This window comes from Cavia porcellus, unplaced genomic scaffold (genome assembly GCF_034190915.1).
Source record: "Cavia porcellus strain 051 isolate PalLab524CR breed Dunkin Hartley unplaced genomic scaffold, mCavPor4.1 scaffold_19, whole genome shotgun sequence".
Taxonomy (NCBI): domain Eukaryota; kingdom Metazoa; phylum Chordata; class Mammalia; order Rodentia; family Caviidae; genus Cavia; species Cavia porcellus.
In genome coordinates this window covers 66,310,335-66,333,765 of record NW_026947502.1, presented here as the reverse complement: position 1 = coordinate 66,333,765, position 23,431 = coordinate 66,310,335, and the positions used below count along the sequence as shown (strand labels likewise).

At 44.9% G+C, this 23,431-nt stretch overlaps 1 protein-coding gene and 1 long non-coding RNA gene across 4 annotated transcripts in view; one reads left to right on the top strand and one right to left on the bottom strand.

Moving 5' to 3' along the window:
• The window catches only part of Wnt5b (Wnt family member 5B), a 120,283-nt gene that overhangs the window by 25,907 nt on the left and 70,945 nt on the right, over positions 1-23,431 (bottom strand). Inside the window, exon 1 of one of the 3 annotated variants that reach the window (XM_003463749.5) lies at positions 13,083-15,332. The exons of the other annotated variants lie outside the window; for them this stretch is intronic. The gene's annotated coding sequence lies outside the window, so the exon portion shown is untranslated. Of the gene's footprint in view, positions 1-13,082; positions 15,333-23,431 lie in introns of those variants that run through there. 3 annotated transcript variants of the gene reach the window in all.
• LOC134471687 (uncharacterized) lies at positions 2,178-17,484 on the top strand. The gene is made up of 4 exons (XR_010041277.1): positions 2,178-2,316; positions 2,846-3,001; positions 16,238-16,312; positions 17,351-17,484. It is a non-coding gene; the product is annotated as an uncharacterized LOC134471687 (long non-coding RNA).

Here is a 23,431-nt window from a genome sequence, read left to right as displayed (position 1 = left end):
ACTCCCAGTCCAAGCCCCATTCTTTAGTTTTAATTGCAGGGTGGAGGGCAAAATTTGCCATCCGGATTCCACCACAGCACGAGAAAGAGCGAACTGGGTATCGCTCAGCCCCACCTCTTCATCTGCTCATTCATTCCTTAATCTTATAAACCACATAGGCACTGAGTGTCAGGGCTAGCTCAGGGACAGGGCACATGCCCACTATGGACAAGGCCTGGGTTCTACCCCCAGTTCAGAGGAACTGGAGAAAAAGATGAGTTGTGTGATGATCTACACCACTCCAGGTCCCTGGGAAGGGTATTCCCTGAGCTCTTGGCCTTCTTAGCCCTGCTCCAGAGCTCTGTGCATGTGGGACTGTACAGGGTTCACAACCCTCCTTCCCCTCCCAGTCCTCCCTGTGCTACCTCTGAGGTCCCTGAGACCACTCTGCGCCCAACCTTACTGCAGCAACCAAAGGGGTGAATATTTGAAAAACAGGCTCTCTTCCTCTTTCTGCTAACACTCAATGCCCAGGTTTCAGTCCTCGAGGGAGCCATATCCTGGGCGCTCAGAGTGAGGACGGAATCAGGGGGGAGGAACAGAGTGGTTACATGGGGAAACATGTGACCCAGGAAAAAGGCAGAAAGACGTTTTAGATCAGCCTTAACAACAAAACTGATTAAAAGATCATGTCCTCGGCAAGAGAAGCCCCTACTCTGACAGCATCAAGTTGTATTTATGTGGAATCATTTGGCAGGCTGATCCGTTTGTGTTTTTCTCTAAAAGGCTTTGGAAATGGTCTTGTTCACCATTTTCTCTCCAGTGTTTAGAAGAGTGCCCAATTTAGTGCATGCTAGGTAAATATTTGTTGACTGGAAAAGAAGATAGGCCTCTTTTGGTTCTTAAGGAAACAGGAAACTGGCTGTGAAAGCCAGACTTTCATGGAGACAGAGAGCCCTCCTGGCTCCCATAGGCCTGTCCGTTCTCCAGTGAGCAAGCTCCTGGCGTGTCCCCTTATTTGGGGATCTACTCCTAATGGAGATCTTAGAGATTCTAGGTCTCCACTTTGTCTTTGCCCTTTCCTTAAAGCCATGAGTAATACGCAGCTCCTAAGAGTAAAGCACTCCACTGCCTGATCAGATAATGCAGGGACGCTTTAGCAGGGGAAAATTCACTCTGAAGAGTCAGGACGTAAGATGTGCCAGGAGAGTCCCAAGAGCAATTGCAGTCGGGATGTGGGAGATGAGCAGGGCCTTAAGAATGTGTGGTTTTTGCACAGAAAGAAAAGTGCAGAAAAGATTTCATGTGGTCATGTGGTTTGGTTAAGGAGATAAACTTTCCAAGCGTTTTAGGAGGGTGGAGACATACTGCTATGGTGGAGGGCTTCTACCATTTCCAAGGTTATCAGAATCACTTCTGTTCATGAAATTTACTCCAAAATCTAATACTGAATTCCCGTGGATCATTCAGTAGCAATTACTGGGATAATTCCCATAATGATATGCCTCTATTTCATGGGGGCAACACTGCATGAATGGGGCCAAAGATTTAGAGGTTTAGTTGCCCTGGGTGCTATTCTTTTGTTACAGGGGTGTTATCAGTACCTCCAAATATTGTATTAGGGAAATATTATAGTTCCCAACCTGTTAGATGTTTGATACGCCAAGTTTGCGTTCTCTCAGAATAGAAGGATGAATTCTGGGGACAATGAGGGTTAGAGTAGGAAGATATCTATTGAGGGAGATATAGCTCCCTACATGGGGGAGGGGGCCCGAGCACCCCACTTTACAGGGAAATTGTATAGAGGAATAACCACATGGGTCCAACGCGGGTTATAGCTATGATTAAGTATGATAAGGATACACCTACAGTTGCTTAGGTAATAGCGATCCAATGGGGGAAAAGTTACGTAACAAGAGTGCATGGAAAGAACAAAGACTTTTTCTAGGAAACGATGGGTCCAGAGGTCTTGGTCACTCGCTGGGTGACTGATATCTATCTAGCCTTCATTAGGCCTGGTGTTTGTCCTTAGAGGAAGTATAAAGGCTGGGTCATTTCATCTTTATCTTGAGGCCTAGTAACAGATACGCCTCCGGCCACAGTTGAGATGTGTTTCACCTTTGTCCTGGCTCTCGAGGGCCTGGCCCTATTTGACTGCCATAAGATTTCCGCCTAGCTTAGCTGTCTCTAATACTTGGGCCATGAATCAGTGGTGGAGTGAATCTTCCTAGACACCCAAGGACAGAGCGAAGACGCTGACTGATCGTGCTTTTTCCTTCCAAGCTGGCTTGGTCTCTGTCCTCCAGTTCTCTTCCTGGATTCAGCTTGGAAAACTTGGTATGGTGTCTGTTCAGACTTCTCCTTTATCCTCCGTGTCAAAATCATTGGTCAATTCTCCAGACTTCTTGATTGCCTTCAGTCTTTTCTTTTATCGTTTATTTGTTTTTGTGGTGCTGAGGGCAGGATCCAGGGACTAGGCAAATGCTCTACCACCAAAGCACACCCCCACCCTCCAAAGAATTATAAAAGTTTATTCCCTATTCTCCACTACTTCTGTCATACTCCGGGCTGCCACAAGAGCCTGCTAACCGACCTCTTTTCCCTCCATGAAATTATGTCCTACTCTTATGCACTGAGTGCTTGGATGGATCCCCCCACATCTAGTTCTCTCATTTTTAAGGTAACAGCAAACTACTAGATTTCTCAACGTATAATCCCTGGGCCTAACAATATTAGTATTATTTGGAGACCTATTTGAAACATAAATTCTCAAGCCCTGCCTACACCTACTGAATTGGAAATTTGGGGATGGTACCTAGCAATCAATCTGTTTTCTTTCTTTTCTTTTCTTTTTTTTTGGTATCAGGAATGGAACTCATGACCTTGTGCTTGCCAGGAAGATGCTTATGCTGCTGAGCTAAATCCCTGGCCCCTCATCAATCTGTTTCAATGAGCTCTGCAGGTAAATCTGATGACCGTGAAAATTTAAGAACTGTTGCCACAAAGCCACCCACAGTAAAAGGTAATGCAGTTTTCCAGGTAACATACCTTCATTTTAATGGCAAATTTATACATGTCAAGACATAAACCAATGGTCCCTAACCTGGGAGCTAATGATCTATGGGAGCCACAGAATCATACAACACACACTGTGTCTAGAATGAGTAAATGTGTCCACCTCTTTCTACACCAGCAGTCCCATGTGGGTCCTTGAAATTATCATTTCTTACTGTTGTCTGCTGGTTTGCTTTGGTTTTTGGAGGCAGGGTCTCGCAATGTAGTTCACGCTGTCCTTGAACTCCGTATGTAGCCCAGCTGGCCTCTCGGCAAATTTATACATGTCAAGACATAAACCAATGGTCCCTAACCTGGGAGCTAATGATCTATGGGAGCCACAGAATCATACAACACACACTGTGTCTAGAATGAGTAAATGTGTCCACCTCTTTCTACACCAGCAGTCCCATGTGGGTCCTTGAAATTATCATTTCTTACTGTTGTCTGCTGGTTTGCTTTGGTTTTTGGAGGCAGGGTCTCGCAATGTAGTTCACGCTGTCCTTGAACTCCGTATGTAGCCCAGCTGGCCTCTCGGTGCTCCTGCCGCTGTAGCCTTCCTAATGCTGGGATTACAGGTACGCACCGCCATGCCCAGCTGCTTGGGGTTTTTGTTTTTGTTTTTGAGACAGGGTCTGGCTATGTAGTCCAGACTGGTCTTGAACTCACTATGTAGTCCAGGCTGATCTTTGAAATTATCAAAATGCCAATTCATTTAAAAGTACTACAGAGGATGGTGGTGATGGACATATAACTCTGAACATATTGTATTCTATATGAAAAGGATCACAACAAAGCTGTTACAGTTAAAGTAGTGTTTCTGATGATGAAGCTATCCTACTTCCCTGGATATTTATACACTAAGAAGTCTGTCAAGAATAACAGCTCTAAGCTAGGGGCGGAGTGGCCCTGGGTTTGAACTCCAGCACCAATGTCAAACAAAACAATAAACAGCAGCACCATTAGCCAACTAAGTCAGCCCCAGGATGCCAGTGTAGAGCAATTAATTGTGGTCTATGGTTACAGTGGAATATGCAGGGATGAAAATGAATGAACGGCATTTACAGGCAAATACATGCCGCAATCTCACCAACATAATGTCAGAAAGAAGCAGGCTGGAAAAGAATACACGCCCTGCAATTCAGTTCCTGCTAGAAGCCTGTTTAGAGGTCCATACATAGGTGGTTAAGCCATAAAGAAAAACTGGTGGCCATGGTCAGGGCCATGTGTCCTCAGAGGGGGAAGAGGGGGGGATGAGGAAGGGACTTATGGGGAGTTTTGGGGGGCCCGTTCTCCTGGGAATGTTCTACTGGGAGCCTGGGAAATGGATGTTATAAGATTTTTACCATGCTGTACATGTATTTGGCTCTTTGTAATTTTCTGTTATGTTATATAACGAAAAAAATTTTAAATGGAAAAAGATCTTATAAATGCCCAATAGTCTGAGGGTCTTCATATATTTATTCTCCGTAGAAAGTTCAACTGAAACCTCATGGGGTAGACGACCCTTTTGGGGGAAGACTTACAAAAAGGATCCTCATATTTAAGAAACCTCTGCTTTAAACAAATATTGGGAACTTAGGTCTGGAGACAGCCAGCAGAGCTAACTGCTGGGCAGGACTTCAGTGCTAACCACAATAGCACCCGACAGGCCAAGCCGGCTGGCCCTGGTCCACTGCACATGGACACACAGCTACCGTGCCAGGAGCCACTGAACGGTTCCCCCTCCCTTCCCTTCCTTTCCCTTCCCTTCCCTTCCAGGCACCGCTCAGTGAGTCTTCTTAGCCCCAAGGCCTGGCCTTCTTTTGTAGGATCTGTTTTCTAGACAGCTGGTAGAGAATAAAAATAAAAAACGCAGTGGGGGTGGTGGGGGTGGCAGAGAGGGCCGGGGTTTTCAGTTGTACCACGTTATTTTGTAGCAGCCTTTGAGAAAGCTCATCTTGCAAATATTGTGCCTTTTCCTGTTGCTTCTTGAGCTGTAGGAAGAGGGGAAGGAACAGAGGGCAGACAGGAGTGGTGAGATTTAAATTCTGTTCCTCAGCAATGCTAAAACTCAGTACCTGTCTGGCACTCACGGTGGTAACACAGAGCTGACCCTGAGACCCCCACACTGAAACCTAGCTCCTAATGTTTCCCAGAATAGATTCTGGGCCCCCAGCTCCTTGGCCCTCCAGTTTCTCATGTGTCCAGAAGTGTGACAGTGACATACTTATGTCCTACACAGCACTAAAAGCCAGCAGAGCTAATCCCCAAGAAGAGGCTGGTCCCAACTGACTCCTCGTTTACCTGGAAAAGCACAACTCTCTTCCCAGTACGGAATGAAAGTCAACTAGGAGGCTTTTTCTGTATAGAAGAAAGAGTAATATCCTTTTGCTCATTTTAAAAGATATTCTAGGGAGCCAGAAAGTGGTGGCATAGCCCTGTAATCCCAGCTACTCAGGAGGCTGAAGCAGGAGGATCATAAATTCAAGACCATTTTAGGAATCTTAGCAAAATCCTGACTCAAGAAATAAATATATAATTAAAATTAATAAATTTAAATGTAAAAGGACCAGGGTTGTAGCTCATTGGTAGAGAGCTTATCTACCAATTGAGCCCTGAGCTCAAATTCCAGTACTGAGAGAAGAAAAAAGTTGCTGTAGAAAAGAAGGCAGACATGTCGGTGTGGTTTAGGAAATTATTCTGAGGAGACTGGCAACCAAGGCAGTGTTTTTTGTTTTGGTTTTGGTTCCTCCTCCTCCCAGGGTGAGGGAGAAAGGTACTTGGATGCTCTCATCTGTGATTTATTTTTTGTACTATAAGGAAGACATTCTTTGGAGTGACCATCACTCTTTTATCGAAATTTCTGGGGGCTTTTTTGTTTTGTTTTTTGTCTTTGGGGTATGGGGGATGAATCCAGGACCTGTAGCAAACTAAGCAAGCACTCTCCCACTAGACTCCCACCCCAGCCACCAGCTCCCAAGTTTAGGTAGCGGAAATGGAGTCAGTCACCGGATCCTCAGGAAGGGCAGGCTGTAACCTCTGTCTATGCCTGGGCTAATCAGAATAAAAATGAATTTTATGCTACCAAGTACATGTGTCCCAGATCTTGCAAACTGGATTTTTAAAGACTAGGTAAGTAGAGAAAATACTAACAATAATATTACAAAGCCGGTATTACCACCTGGCAAACCTCTTTGCCGATCACTCTGTTTTAAAATGTTTGGGTATGACAGCCTTGGTGGGCAGGAGCGGGGTGCAGTCTCTCCCATGCTCCTAAATCTGCACAGTTCTCTGGGCTGCTTCACACATCCATTGTGCTTGGCAGTTTTTCAAAGGATTTCAAGTTGCCATTTGTTCTTTAAAGAAAGCCCAGTCAGGCATGGTGGCGCAGGCCTGTAATTCCAGCGCTCAGGAGGCTGAGGCAGGCAGATTGCCATGAGTCTGAGGTCAGCCTGGGCTACATAGTGAGTTCAAGGCCAGTCTGAACTACATCGTGAAACCCTGTTTCCTGCCCCCCCAAAAAAAAGAAGAAAAAAGAAATCTCAGTGTGTACACATAAACACACTATAGATACGATAGTCCATTTGTCATATGCATAATTATTCTTCACTCTTTCAAAACCTGGACTTTCACATATGGAGTTTTCTCGAAGTAACTATGTTAATGTTTTTTCTAAATAATTGTATAACTCTTTTTAAAAAACTGAAGTTAGGTATTGAACCCAATCTAAGCAGAGAATGTGGTCAGGGGATGTAGCTCCGGGGTAGAGCCCTTAATCCAACAATTCTGTAATTCTCTCCTGGAAGCTAACCTTGGATGAGAAGTTATTTTTAAGATGTATTTTTAGCTTTTTTTCCTCTTGGAGACATGGTCTCAGCAGCTGCTTACACCGGTCTTGAACTTGCTAATTTCCTGCCTCAGCCTCCCCAGTGGCTGGGATTTACAGGCATGCACCACCGATGCGGGATCTGATTGAGAAGCATCACCTTATTCTATTTTTCTTACTAAAAAGAAAAAACTGCTGAAACTGCCAATCTTCCTTCAAAACCCAGCAATTTCCTTTTGATAGTCACTAACAAGACAGTAGGATATTGGGTAGTGATTCTTGTAAGCAAGTGGGAGGTCAGGGTTCTTTCCCTAAAGAACATGGGAAGGACAGTGCTCTGGGGCCTACGGGGCCTCAGTGGTGACAGCTTAGCACCTTTGCCGCTTTGTCAGTCAGGACGACATGGGAAGCAGGACCAGGCACAGGAAAGGACAGGCGCAGGCGAATTTGCCTTGGAACTTGCTTCCAGTGCAGGAATAATACTTTTCTTTTATGCTTCAGGGAAACAGGCAGTTTTGAGTGTGAGTGTGTGTGCGTGTCCCCTGGCACAAGCCCCACCTATTGCCTCTGTGTCTTAAAGTACTGCCAAGACTGCCGTGGAAGACCTTCCTCTTAGAGGGAAGCAGAGCCAAGCAGCCTTCTGATGGAAACCACAGGCAAAGGCGTTCGGCTTCCGCCAGGCCAGCACCAGGCCCTCTCCTCACCAGATGGGAAGCTTCAATGCCAGGTGGTCACCTCTGTTCACGTCCTTCTCAGATGCCAAGCAGCTCACATTCCCTTTGCCAAAATCAGAGCCACTACCAGCAATCTTCAGACCAGGTCCTTATTTTTGGAGTTAAAAACACCTCTGTCAGTGCTTTATGGAAAGTAAAATCACCCATTTCAGGCCTGCAGAGGTTAAAGAGGCTTTTGGTTCATCAACAAAGTTTTTAGCTGCTTTTGGGGCTTTGCTAGGCCTCTCTTCGCTGGATCCCCACTCTGTTCCTAACTTGCACCCTTGGACACCTGTGTTCTTGGAAAAGGCTGCCATGTCAGGGTCAAGCCTGTGCTCTGTGCTGCTAAAAGAAAGGGCTCTGCAGGAAGGGAAGGACAGCCAGGGGTGCAGGCCAGTGCCAGAGCACTTTCTTAGCATGGGGAGGCCCTGGGTTTCACTGTGAGCAGGTCCAACAGGAAAACAAAAATGCCTCTGACAAGCACCTAGCATTCAGCAGTCACTGCTCATCACTTAACAAATGTTTATTGAGCGCCTAGGAGTACCTAGCTGTTAGGGTTTGAATCTAAAATGTCTCCCAAAAGGCCTGTGTGTTGGAGGCTTGGTCCCCGGAGCACTGCTGTGAGGGGCGGGCTTTGGGAAGGTCATTGGATCAGAGGACTCTGACCTTATCAATAAATCAACCCACTGGTGGCTTCAGAGCTGAGTGGTCTCTTGGAGGGCGATGGAAACTTTCAGGGGTGGAGCCTAGTGACAGGAAGTGAGCTCACTGTGGGGGTGCCCTTGAGGGGGTCGTTTGATCCCTGGACCCCCTTCTCTCTCTGGCTCTTTCTCTGTTTTCTGGCTGCCATGAAGGAACCATCCCCTCTGCCACCGTCTGGCCACATGTGGCTATTTAAATAAAAATAAAGTGAAATGTTTGATTCCTCAATTGCAGGAGCCCCACTTCAAATGCTCAGCAGTCACATGTGGCCAGGGGCTGTGGCTTTGGATAGTGAGATTACAGAGCATTTCAGCTGGTCTGGGAGTGGAAACCAAGCAAGGCCATGAATCATTGGTCAGAGAAACACCAAAAGCTAGGTGTGGTGAGACACACCTGTAATTCCCACTCAGCGAAGGCTGAAGCAGGAGGACTGCTGTATTTTTAAGGCTAGCCTGGGCTACATAGTGACTTCAAAGCCAGACTGACCTACATAGCAAGACCTTGTCAAGATAAACAAATGAATAAACAAGCACAACAACAAAACAAAAACATAAAGGTCCATTTGAAATCCGGTGTTTACATTTGGTGCAACTGGAGCTTCTATAGCAGCACATGAAAAATATTCGAGTATACAGGGCACCGTTAACTAACTCTGTAACGTACGACTCAGGATCCACAGTCCACTCACCAGTCACAGAGATGACCCAAATGACAACCTCTACTTCTCATCTTTACATCATCATTAGGAGAAGCACACACTCTGTAATGTAGTTGAAATTTTCCCATTACCAGAACTAAACATGGGGCTACTTTGTATTTGCTGCTTGGGATAAAGGGAAAAAATTGAGAGCCAGTGAAAATGCCACAAAGTAATTTAAATGGAATTGTTTCTGTGACTGTAATTCAAATCAAACAATATTACTGACCAGCTACTAGGTCTCACACAAAGATGAATAACAAAAACTCTTCTATGAGCCAGGCATAGTGGCACATTCCTGTAATCCAGCACTTGGGGGCTGAGGCAGGAAGATCGCTGGAAGTTTAAGATCAGTCTGGGCTACAAAAGTGAGCTTAAGGCCAGTTTGAACTACATGGTGAGACTCTGTCTCAAAAAAATAAAAAACAGACAAACAAACAAAATTCTTCTAATCTTAGAGAGGTGAGAAAAGCATATACCATATTATAATGTTTAGCAGAGAGATGTGATCATGGAGGTACAGACTGCTATTCCAACACCTAAGAAAGACCAAACAATTCCAAAGGTAGAGAAGCTTCAAGACAAAGATTTTTTAACATGTTCCTAAGAAGATACACAGCACTGCCACAGATGGGGATAGGAGAAAAAAACTCGCCCACTGAATAAAGTCACAGGGACCTGAAAAACATGTTACATATTTTAGGAATGACAAAAACAACATATCCAAAACCCAACTATAAAGAAGAGAGACAGAGACAGAGAGAGGAGAGAGAGAGAATCTAAAAACAAACGAAATCACTGATTCTCATGAAGCAGAATCTTCTTCACACTGGGGACTCCTCATGGGGGACTTGGAGGCCATACCAGCGAGTTTCAACTTTGTTCTATAATTTGCAGAAGCCACCCAAGGCATTTAAACAGAGAAGAGACATCGCCAGATTCATACTTAGAAAAACTAGTGATCATTTGCAGGCAATAATGATAGAGAGAGTGAGCGTCTGGGGATTGGAGGCAGCGAGGTGGTCCGATTCACCATTGGCCTGAGCTGACATCATGGGTTTCATGCGGCGGTGGGAAACGGCAAATCTTAGGAACATATTTATGCTCTACCAGTCAGGTACTGAGACCAGCTGCCTTTGCTCACTACTGAATTGAAATAGAGTCAGACAGATTATGGGGCTGCCGGTGGCTCCGTGGAAAAGCACGTGCCTAGCAGGTGCAAGGACCTGGGTTCCTGCGGGAAAAAAAGTACTGACCACAGACTCTATCTGCAGTGGCTTCGGGGGTAAGCTCACTTCCTTTGTCCTCATCTCCAAGACTACATTAGTGTCTGAAACAGATTTGTTCACTAGGGGATCTGGTCATCTTGCAAACACATGCCACTGATCAGAGAGTCACCACTTTCCCCCCACAAAATATACAGCATGACTACAGATACCACTGAGGATGAGTCAGCAGAAAACTTCATTAAATTTTTAAAAACTCAGTTAATAGCAGAAATGAAAACTTGTGCATTAGCTGGATGTGGTGACACATGCCTGTAATCCCAGTAGTCGGAGGCTGAGGCAGGAGAATGGTTGGGAGTTCAAGACCGGCCTGGGCTACAAAGTGAGTTCAAGGTCAGCTTGAACTACACAGCGAGACTTTATCTAAAAACAAAACAAAAACAAAAAACAGCACTCCCGCATTCCTAGTTATATATGAATTTGCCTAAGAAGTTGCCTCACGCGTATATGATGTCTCTACTCTGGCTCCCCATAGCTACTATGGTAGAGTGTACAGGGTGGCCGCTAAAAGGGCACATAGCTGGACTGCACTTCTCCGTGTCCAGGGCACTGAGATGTGGTCAAACGACTGAATTCCACCTACTGGAATGTTAGAAGAAATGATGTCTGAGACTTCCAGGTCTGGCCTATAAAAACCTCCAATGAATAGTCCTCCATGTTTTCTTTCCTTCTTTGATTCAGACAACAGAGAAGCTGATATAGTTTGGATCCTGAATGTGGTAAAATTGTGGCACCTAGCTCGTGGCACTCTCGGGAAGTGGTAGGACCTTTAGGAGGTGAAGCCTAGGAGAAGTGGAGGTGTATGTACCCCTGAAAGACATACTGGGACTCGGCCCCCTTTCTGTTTCTCTGTTCCACATTCAGGGCATGAAGTAAACAGTCTCCTCTGCCATGAGCTCCCACCATGATGTACTGCCTCACCTCAGGCCCAAAAGAAATACAGTCAGCCAACATGGATTCAAACCATGAACCAAAATAAACTTTTCTCCTTTTAAATTGTTTATTTCAGGTATTTTTGTCAGAGTTTAAAGCTACAGTGTCGGGGCTGGGTATTTAGCTCAGCAGCATAAGCACCTGCCTTGCAAGCAGTTCGATCCCCGGTACCGATTAAAAAAAAAAAAAATAAAGCTACAGTGTCTCAGTTACTTTCTTGCTGAGACACAATACCTGACACCAACCATTTAAAAAAGAAAAAGTTTATTTTGGCTTACATGTGTACAGGTTTCAGCCCATAGTTGGCTGGCTCCAAGGCAGGGCAGCATGGAAGAGAAGATCTCTGGCATGGCAGATACAAAGCAGAGAAAAATCAAGGAAGAAAGAGGGACGTACAGTCCCCGGCCACACTCAATGATCCACTTCGCCCCCAGCATCACTCGAGCTATAACTTTTCCATCAGTGTACTAATCCAGCATCACACACCCATAACCTGGTACACATACCCATGGTCCAGGCACCTTCCAAAAGACCACCTGAGTACACCAGGCTGTGGTGGGGAGGATCTAGATATAAACCATAACACAGGCCCAAAGACAGAGTCACAAGACAGAAAGCAGCCCAGCTCCCAAAATGACCACGAAGGGAACTGCTGACAGGAATATCCATTTTGGCTTTTACGAGGCCTCCACAGTTGCAAGCCAATTCGTATTTAGGGAGTTTGTTACAAGAGCCAGCATGAAGTTAACTAACACACACTCCTTGACGTGTATTCTTTTAGACATATCTGTATACTTCTAAAAACGTCGCTTGTAGCATATCAACACCTTATTTTCCCTTCCAGTTGTTTCAGTACTTTCTAAGATTATCAAAGAGAATTCTTTTGCAAGGATTATTCCCATTAAAAAAGTACAGAAGTGACAAGCCATGTGATCCGATAAAGACAGACAGTAAATGAGGGAACACAGCCTGAATTTCTGTTCTTTGAAGTCTATGACATCTCATCTGAGGAGACAGTAAACTACAACACCAAAAATTTATAAGATGGTGAAGCAGAAGGATCACAAACTTGAGGCCACCCTAGACGATTTAACACGATCTAGTCTCAAAAAAACCCAAAAAACACCTAAGTTTAATCCTAAGTAAGTATAACCCTACATACATATATTGATAACAAGAACTAAACAACACTACATCATATTTTACTAATGCAAATGCAGCGCCACATGACTGTGTGACCATACAAGTCACACAACTCCTCCAGGTCCTCGGGACTTCTCAATTAGAAAATGAAGAGGTGCAGGTCAGGGGCACAGCACTGGCCCAAACGCACAAGGCCCTGGGTTCGCCAGCACTGGGGGAACAAAAAGAATTCCTAAAACCATTCCCAGGTTTTTTTTTTTTTTTTGTCTTTTTCTTTTTTTATCAGTACCGGGGATCGAACTCACAACTGTCTGCTTGTGAGGCAGGTGCTTATGCCGCTGAGCTAAATCCCCAGCCCCTAACCATTCCCAGTTTTAACATCTTGGCATCTACTGAACAGTCAACCAGTCTGGTTTAACTGGGTCATTAAGTTTATTGGGCAATTCATTACATTTTCAAAATAAAATCTTTCTAGAGTTTCCAACCTAATATAGTGCTAAATTGGGTTTTAGTTTAAAATGACAAAGATATATATGTGTGTGTGTGTATATATATATATATATATATATATATAAAACATTTTAATCCTTACTCATGATTGGTTTTAAAAAAATGCCACTGCATTTCTCTGATTTTCGGTGAGGGGATACATTTTTGAAGTGTCCATTAGCCATCTGCATTTCTCTTTCATAGGTCATTTCGTTTTAAAATTGGGACACTGCAGTAGGGTAACAGGAGGAGGCACTCCCCAGACAGACCCAGCTCACCTGCTTGGCTTCCGAGCCTTGCTTCAGCCCTGTGCTTCCCGGAGTATGCCTGCCTTTCAGTATGTGTTAAATTCAATGGAATGAAAGTGGCTGCAAGCACAGCATTGTGGGGTTCCACATTCATTCTCTTTCTGTGACAGCCGCATCCAATTTTCTCAGCTGAGAAGTCAAAGAGGTTACATATTCCACACAGGACCTGGAAATCCAGCTGGGCTGTTTTGAGTTTCTTTTTGCTTCTCCATGAATAAAGACTACAGTGGGGCCCTAAACAAACAAAGCTGCTGATGGTGTGCGAGGCAGATGGGTCCTCAAACTCCACCGGCCAAGCAGACACTGGCTCTGCCCAGCTAGCTCTAGAGCAAAAATTTGTTTTTACCCTGTAACTAGATATGTACTTGAAACACGGAAAGCGGAAGTGTTGAATCAGAAGGCTTTTTAAAAATCCTCTGCTGATTTTCCAAATTTAACCATGCTCTGTAGCCACAGCACTGTCCTGAAGTCACCTTCTGTGTCTAGATGACACTGTGCTTGTGCAGTGATTCAAATGACGGAAAAATGTCCTCTTGTGCCATCTGGGTTCTATCAGCAGATAAAACAACACTGCCAGTTTCAAAAACATTTGGAAGTTCAATTTCAAAAAAACGCCTTTGTGCAAAAGGGCCGCGTCCCTGATGATGGTAGAGTCTGGGGTAGGCTGCATTTGAACTTCTGATACTCCACAGACAAACGGCACGCAGCAGAGCCATGGTTTCCTCGTCTCCTGGGCTGCATACAAGAAGCCTCATACTTTCTCCACTCACATGTAGCCTATTTGCTACGCCACGGAAAGCCTAGGCTACGAGTGGCACCCCCAGATGAAAGCAACAATGGGGTGTAAGAAGCACCCTGCTGAGTTTCCAGCTTGGAATGACCCAGCCCTTGGGAAAATTTCAGTGGTAAGAAATGTGTTCATGTTTGTGTCGAAAGAAACCACATGCCCCACACTAAAAGCCAATATCAACAACTGCAAAGTCAATGGAAAACAGCACGGGGCCACGCAGCCTGATTTGGTTCAGCAGGGAACAGCAGGAGACGGTGTGCAACCAGTGATAAAATCACTGCATTTCTGCAGCATTACGGCAACAGTAGGCTGGGGATAGCTCTCAGGCACAGTGCTAGTCTAGCATGCCTGAGGTCCTAGATTCCAGACCCAGCACAGCAGAGAAGCAAGCAAGAAAAGTTATTAAAGACTAAGATGAAAACAGAAATGCCTTTTCTAGTTCTAGATCTGGTCCTACAAAGCCTCAGATAGCTTCCGTGACACAGATTCTATTTCTTTTCTTTTCTTTTTTTTTTTTTTTTTTGAGACAGGGTTTCACTATGCGATTCAGGTTGGTCTTGAACTCACTATGTAGCCCAGGCTGGCAATGAACTCACAGAGATCCACCTGCCTCAGCCTCCTGAGTGTTGGGATGACAGGCATGCACCATCACATCTGGCCTAGATTCATTTACACACATATTAAAAAATAATTTCCCCTTCCCTCTTCTCTTCTATTAGAAGAGAATTAGAATAGAGGACTGTGGGGGTAAACCCACAACCTGTGTGCCACAGCCAGCTGTTTATTAGCACTGAAAATTCTAAAAGGGTTTCAGGGTCTTGCTGCATTGCCCAGGCTGGCATCAGACACCCGGACTCAAGTGATTCTCCTGCCCCAGCCCTCAGAGGAGCTGGTCCTGCACACTGAGCCTGGCTTAGAGGCAGTGTTTATGGACTGCTGAATGTAGGTACGGTGCCAGCACCGAACAATATAGCTGGTGTGGAGGCCTGGGCAAGAGAAAGAAAACAGTCAAAAATCTTTGTCTTATGCTCTGGTTTCTCTTCAGAGGGTATAAATCTAGTGAGGGCAGCCAAACCAGAAATAATTCAGGGAAGGTGTGGTAATCACAGGCAGCTGCCGCCACAGAACCTGCACATTCGGTTACCCTGTTTGAACAAAGAGAACGTGAAACTTTCTTGAAATAATTTCTATCAAAACAAAATATAAAATACACAATTATTTTGTTTGTTTTGTTCTGTTTTGCTTTGTTTTGTCTCACTATGTAGTTCAGGCTAACTTTGAACTCACTATGTAGCCCAAGCTGGCCTTGAAATTGAGGCAATCCTGTCTCAGCTTCCCTAAGTGCTGGGATTATAAGCATGCACCACCATATCCAGCTGAAATGTGCACATTTGAAATATGATGGATATATATATATATATCTCCAAGAAACTGACACCCAGAACAAGAACTATCTGATCAGACAGAGGATACAGCTCAGCAGCACAGCACCTGCCTGGCAAACGTGAGTGGTGAGTTCAATTCCCAGTATAAAAAAACAAAACAAAACAAAACAAAACAACCTGGGAAAACCAAGCTCTTGCAGAATCCAAGAATCTGTAACATGCTTTTCAGCACGGGAGCTATACACCCATGGTACAGCATGTGCTTAGGATGCAAGAGATCCTGAGTTCCAACCCTGGCATGGGGAGCAAGAAGTTTTTTAAAATTTGATTCTGATATTTAAAGATTATACTTTCTAGGGGTGGGGTGTCAACTCCAAAAGAATCGAGGAAATAATTTTTTCTTATTTAGGAATCTCTCAAGATCCTGTTGTTTAAGAAATGTTTAAGAAAATATTCAGGCTTCAACCTCCTGCAATCACATATTTTCATTCCCAAGTTCAGGAAAAGGCAGAGGCAATTTGACTTTTATATTTAGTTCCCGTTCTTTCTCTTGTGTAACACAACAAAATTCTAACTTCCGCCAATATTTCTGTTGTTGCTGCTGTTATATAAGACAGTTAAATCTCATTAGCTCATAAAATTGCCCAGGCTGGACTCACACTTGCAGTCTTCCTGCCTCAGCCTCCCAGAATGCTAGGACTATGGTTAGCCTGGCTAGGAACCACTGTGCATTTGCTATTGTACACTACAACAGACTAAGATAGAGTGTTAAGATATGAGATCACAAAGTCAGCTAATTCAATTTTAGCTGTGCCGGTAGGGATGGTGTCTTAGCTTACATACTGTTTTTCAAAGTATATCGTGTCTTTCTTTCCCCCTGCAGAATCAAACCCGGGAACCCTACCACTGAGCTGCACCCCCCATTCCCTTTTTACTTTGTATTTTCACAGTGTCATGAACTTGCCCTGGAGGGACTCCAACTTGTAAAACCCCTGCCTCAGTTTCCTTCCAGACTGGGATTACAGGTCTGTACATCATGCTCTACTAAAATGTGCCGTACTTTTTTTTTTTTTTTTTTGTCTTTTTCCTTTTTATCAGTACCGGGGATCGAACTCACGACTGCCTGCTTGCAAGGCAGGCGCTTATGCCGCTGAGCTAAATCCCCAGCCCCCTCTACTTTTAAAAATTTAGAGGTATGATAAGATTGGGGAAATGGAGAAGAGGCTGAGAGCAGATCCCAAAGACCGTGTTTTCCATTTTCCCACAGCACCTTCACAGCCACAGAGAAACCCAAGTGACATGCACACTCACTCTGAAATTTCTATTTTTCAGCCCTGATCGCAGTTACATTAGTAAAACATCCCAGACACCCAGCAGTACTAGTGTTCAGATGTCTAAGTACTTCTGAAAGGTCTTTACAGCCATTCCAACAGTACAGGAACTTAAAAAATTGAGCATGAGAAACAGCAGATGATGGCACCTCGTGGGTCAGGAACACTGCATCCTACCTGGACCGCTTTCAGTCACTTCTTTGTCCCCAGCTTCTCTTCTGCACTTGTAGTAACAGTAAACCTTGTCCCTAATTTTCTACCTGGTGCTTCCAAAGCTTTCCTCAGAAGGTGGTACTGAACTACTGAGATCTGTTATTGAGCCAGAATGTGGACAACTCTGGGTGCCTTCAAATCACTAAAGGGAGCAACATGTGAGCTGGGGTGTGTGCCCCGGTAGAGGTACACCTAGCATAGGTGAGGCCCTATACTGCAAAAAACACAAGCAAAAACCTACAAAAACCCATTGCTTAAGTAAGTTATTTGATCTCTTTGGTTTTAAATAGTGAGTTTAAAAATAAATGGCAAGGGCCTGGAGACTTAGCTCAGCGGCATAAGCGCCTGCCTTGCAAGCAGGCAGTCATGAGTTTGATCCCTGGTACCGATAAAAAGGAAAAAGACAACAATAATTAAGTAAAAATAAATGGCAAACAACATGAACTTCACTGAATTACAAAGAGGTACAAACTGTCTCAATGTTCGAAAAATTTGAACGGTTTTTCTTTTTAACAACAGAGTTTTTGTATAAAATTTCCTGCACACAAGAGGAGAAATACAGTGTTTGGGACTACTGAGCTGCTTGGGAACAACTGGGATTCAAGTGAAGCGGCAATCTTGAATGACATCAAGAAAGATGAGATTTTGATCTCCATACTCTGTCCTGGGGTGTGTGGAATCAACAAGACTGTGAGGCTCACAAGACTGAGAATTTGCTGTACTTCCCCTTGAGATTTTTGGCTTTTTTTTTTTTTTTTTTTTTTTTTTAATGCTTTAACCCTCTTTTCTTGGCAGAAAAAGGGAGCTGGCTGTGAACTTTGCAACAGTGCCAATCCCCAAGACTCCTTGGGTCTGACATTACATAAGAAATGCAAATATTCGGGTTCATCCAAACGGGACTCTCCAGCAAACCCTGGCTCAGTGCCAGCTCCTCTTCGAAAAGGGAATAAGCTGTAAGCCTTGCTCAGTCAGGCCCTGGGCAGCAGGGGCCCAAGCTTGATGCAGAGACACAGACCAGTCTAAGAAAGACTGATCTTGACCTTCCAGTCCCCTGCCTGGCCTTCTAAAATACTTATCAAGATATGACAAGCCTGGGAGGATTGTGATACAAGTGACCTTTACAGGCAGAGAGAACACAGCCTCAGGCAACAGAGAAGCAGCAGGTCAGCAGTCCACTGCTGGGCCAGCAAGTCCAGAGCTCAGTCAGTTCTAGAGGTCTCCCAGCCTGGGCCTACTTCCCTAGGAAAGGGAAACTGAAGTCACTTACAAACACCACCTCTACAGCACTGGCGTTCTGGGAAGAGCTAGGAGCAGCCATGCCATCCTGCAGGTGTAAAACTGCACTTGACGAAAGTGGGTTTGCAAAGCTGGGGTGAAATACAGCAGCCAAGAGCTTGCCTAGCATGTTTGAGGCCCCGGGTTCAATCCTTAGCTCCATAACAATTTTTTTAATTAAAAAAAAGGGCAAGAAACAAAATGGATATGAAAGAGCCTCACTTGAGACTTCCCTATTTCCCCTCTCCTGATATTCTGCCTTTGACATCTTCTCTGTCAGGAATATGCTAGTAATTATTTCCAGAATCTGCACTCTCTTCTCATCCAGCCACACTGTCCTCAGCACAGCGCCTTGGGATCTACACACTGAACCATTTGGAAGCCACCTACACCAAGTGTGCTGATTCATGGGTAAAGGGCTAATTGGGAAGCAACCACTAGAGGGGGACATAATGACACACAAGTACATTTCCTTTTATTCAAAGCCAGAGAAAGGCCCATAGGGGTATAAAAATGGATATAGCTTAGCTATCTTCAAAATGCTTACAGAGTCATGGAGGCACATCCTTTCCCAAGCACAGGCCAAAGCTGCCTACTCCTGCTAGCAAGAGCCTTCCAGTGTTTCTTATCTGTCTTTTTGAGACAAGTTTTCTCTGTGCAGTTTAGGCTGGCCTTCAACTCACTTTGAAGCCCAAGCAGGCCTCAAACTCCCAGCAATGCTCCTGCCTAAGCCTCCCAGAGCTGGAATCACAGGTACACACTCCCACCTTTGGCTTTCCAGGATTTTTTGGACTCTGTTAACTGATAACAGAGGAGTCACCAGAGGAATAGGTTGTTTTTTTTTAATTAATTTTTTTTATTGGTACCAGGGATCGAACTCATGACTGCACACCTGCAAGGCAGGCGATTATGCCACTGAGCTAAATCCCCTGCCCAATACTTTTATTTTGTAAAAAATACAATTTTATAAATGGCAATGGCAGTGCTGCATAGAGATACAAATGTTAACAGGATGCAGGAGGTAAAATGTTTTCAGCTTAGAGGACCCACAGCCTACAGTTTGAATACATGTCAATCAGAAGAAGGCCATTAAATACAATGAAAATTTTGTTAGGGAAGAGCCTGAAGTTTTTCCTAGTTAAAAAAACAAAAGAGCTAAGAATACTGTCACAGCAATTCTATACTGAGGCATTCATTTGGTTAATTAAAAAACATCAACTTCCCAAAGAAATTTTAGTTTTACTGTTCAAAAATAACAGACTTTCATTTTAACGCTGATTTATCTAAGGTTGGTGCTCTGCATCTGAAGTTAGAAAACTGTAGTTAATTCTTTGAACTTTGCTACATGCTTGTGTGTGTGTGTGCCTGGTCTTAGGTACCAGGGATCGAACTCATGACTGCGCTTACGAGGCAGGCGCTTATGCCACTGAGCTAAATCCCCAGCTGTGCCTGATCTTTTTGAGACAGGGTTTCACTCTGCAGTTCACACTGGCCTTGAAATCACTTGTAGCCCAGGCTGGCCTCAAACTTGTATGAATTCTCCTGCCTCAGCCTCCTGGGTGCTGGGATTACAGGTTTGTGTCACTACATCCTGCCTTTGCTATTGTTTCTATAACCAAGATTGTCTTGGGGGAAAAAAATGTTTCTAATCAGCTTTCTCCTCATTTGTGCCATTTACCCCTCTGACAACAGAGATGGATGGAACCCTCCAGGCCAGGGGAACTGAGGAGCCCATCAGGGGGTCCTGCCTGGGCCCCTGGGAAGCCTGGGTACAGGCAGCCATCCTGGGACCTCCCTAAGGAGCCTGGGAAGTGGAGGGCTCTCAGCACAAGTCTGTCCCTGGTGGTTAGTGTGAGGGTCCACTTGATTGGCTTTGAGACTGGTGGAGCAAACTGTTGGGGCTGTGTGGGGAGGTGGGGCCTTGGGGTCTATTTCTTTTTTTTTTTTTTTTTTTTGTCTTTTTCATTTTTATCAGTACCAGGGATCAGACTCACGACTGCCTGCTTGCAAGGCAGGCGCTTATGCCAGTGAGCTAAATCCCCAGCCCTGGGGTCTATTTCTGACACTTGTCCATGTCTGTGGGGCGCTGCACTGTTCCCTGCTCTGCTTCCCACCTTCTCACCTAAACAGTTTTTGCCTTGGAGCCACCCGATCATGGTCTGATCCTCTGAGACTGTGAGCCAAGCGAACCCCTTCCTGCTTTCAACTGTGGTGTCTGGCTGGAATTGTGTCTCGGCAGTGGGAAGCTGGCCAACACAGCTCCTGAGACGGCATCTTACGGTCCTGGAGGCCGCGCTGAAAGCTGAACTCACGCCACACTTGGCTTGAGGCAGTGCCACTGAGTCCTGGCTCTCTCGCTGTGGTTCATTTCATGGCCTGTGGCAACGTGGTTTAAATGCTTTGAGCTTCAGTTTCCCCACGTATGGAACAAAAGTTCTTTCTGTTTCCAGAACTGTTGTGAGAAATCATTCAGGGAAAAAAAGTCCACCAGAAAAGAAGAGTCTAGAGTCGAACCCAGCACACAGTAAGGACCTACCTAATAAATGCCTTTTCTGCTTTTTCCATTTATAAATACGCCATGAGACAAAACAAAACAAACAAACAAGCACACACCTTTGTACAGACATTCTTTAAATCACACAAATACACATTGGCTGGCAGTTAAACCTTCCTGAAACTTTAGTTCCTGTTTTTAAGAAATGTACAGATTGGAGAAGCAGAGACCCAGCAAAAGTGCAGAGCATAATGGCATGGCCTTTGGGTCGGAGGAGGCTGTCTGCCCTGTGCCTTCTCTCCTGTCAGTCGGGAAGTGTCCCGCTGCATGTGCTTCCAGAGTTCACAGCCCCTTTCCTGCCTGCCTGCCAGCCGCCCAGCCTGGGGCCTCTGACCTAGGCTTCCATCACAACCCTTATACTTTCTTCTGGTTAGGGCAGTGGTTCTCAGACTTGGTTAGGCATCCCAGTAACATCACAGGCTTCTGACTCTAACTCAGGATGTCTTGGGGGTAGGAGGCAAGCATTCACTTTCCTGATGGTTCCCACGTGATGAGGACCCAGCATTCACAAACCCTGATAAAATTACTTGCTAGTACCCAGATTTTTTTCTCTGGTTTTAAATTTTGTGCTAAATTGTACTTCCTTGGTGAGTGTGTGCTTAGCATGTTAAGACACTGGGTTCTGGGGCCAGGGATTTAGCTCAGCACCCTAAGCACCTGCCTGGCAAACACAAGGTCATGAGTTCAATCCCCGGTACCAAGAAGAAAAAAAGACCCTGGATTCAGTCCCCAGGATCTCCCCCACTATACATATCCCTATACATTTTAACTCTCCAGGCATAAGCCTGAGTCTGGGGGACCCATCCCTTACTTGGTTAAGGTAAGGGTGTACGTTAGCAGTATGGTGAACAGCTTTGTTTCTCGTACATTTCCTGAGGGATACAGAAACCACTATGTGTTTACCCACTTGGAAAGGTAAATTGGGAAAGAGTGTATACATGTGCAAAAGTGTCAAAATGAGATTTGCATGCACCTTTGTGCTCCACCTAGCTGGTTTTACATGTTTTTATCTGAGCATCACAGAGGGTCCAACAGACCCACATCACCTCCGGATTTGTTGTAAAAAAAGGTTTTCTTTTGAATTTTCTGGTAGAAATAGCCAGATTCAGTACAGCACATGCAAAACCTGATTTGCAAGTTTTGTAAGAGTTCTAAAGTGAGTCACCAGACCACTAACCCATGGATGGTGAAGGTGATCCGTTACAGTAAATCACAGCCTTTCATCACAGAACAGTGGTGTGGGTGGCAGACAAGGAGGATGAGGGCGACAGCCTTGATGTTGGCCTTTGGGAGCCAAAGTTCCTGTGACAGTGGAATGGAGCAAGAAGCCTCCGAGGCAGACACAGGGAATGCAGACCTCCTTGATTCACCTGAGCAAGAAGACAGCCATGCCGGCACATCTTCGAGTAGTCCAGATGTTGTGAAATGGCCACACAACCAATTGCAACGGCTAGATCTATGTCTGAAAATACAGTGAAGGTCTCGGCAGGGTTGAAACTGATTGGACAGAATGCCAACACTGCCCTTCACTGTAGGACATTGTAACGGACCAGGTGCTACAAGATGCCTTGAAATGCACAAAGGCTCAAATGCAAGCCAAACGTTCTGTATGCACCAACAGCCAGATTATGACACCTCACTAGCTGGACTGAAGGCATTCATAGGTCTGCTGTGCTGAGCACAGATTTCCCATTGGGATCACATGTGGTGAGCATGAGACTTACGGAAAAGCTATGGGTCAAAATGTGGCATAACAACTCTGCCCCTGTAAATGCAAAAATGTGCTTTCAGCGTACAGGTTTACCCCGGAACTCAGCTGTCAGCTCCTTATCCGTGCAGTAGTAAACCGAACGGTGCTGTGCTCCCAGCTCCCGAGGTAATCAGACTGTGACATTCCACAGTCGGTTTACCCGTTTCCAGTTGATGTTACATTTGCTAACAGAGCACAAGTTGGGCAGCACAGGAACTGTGCACAGGAACAAAGCGGAAACAAAATGAAATGTTGTGACTTCAAAACACAGAATTGTATATAGTACAATGTTTGCAATTCAGAGAGAGATAACATTGGCCTTATATGCGACAAAGGAAAGCAGACTGATTCTGCTGATGTCAACACTGCATCCTGGTGGAAATGCTGATAGGGAAACCCGGACAGAACGGAAGCCTGAGATGGAAACTTTCAACAACAAAACCAGATGTGCAGTAGATGCTGCAGATCAGTTATGCAGAAGTGCGATGTTACTTGAAACACACGGCACTGGCCAATGGTTGTTTTCCTCGCTACTAAACATGTGGCATAAAATGTTTGATAGCTTACAGAGAAATATCACGCAGGAAAAAAAGAAAAGAAATTACAGAGAAATTTTCTTAGAGAATCGGGATTGGGGCTCATAAGAGATCATTTACACAGCACAGGAACAACAAAATGTTTCTGCCCGGGGAACTGCGCAGAAAACTGGGACGCATGAAGCTAAGCTGCCACGTGAACAGGCAGGCACAGCGTCACGAAGCCCTACTATGACAACAGAGAAAGGAAAAAGGTGTCAGCTGTGTCCACAAGAAAGTACAGGAAACAAAACATACGTGCTAGCAGTGTAGGCCATACTGGTGTATGGAACACGCAGGTGTCGTGTGTGAAGACTGCCCTGGGTGTGACACCTGAAGCGAATTAAAGTATTTACACTGTAGTTTACGTAAGGATTTTCTTTTGTTTTTGAGCCTGGGTCTCACTGGGTAGTTTAGGCTCACCTTGAATTCACTATGCACTCTAG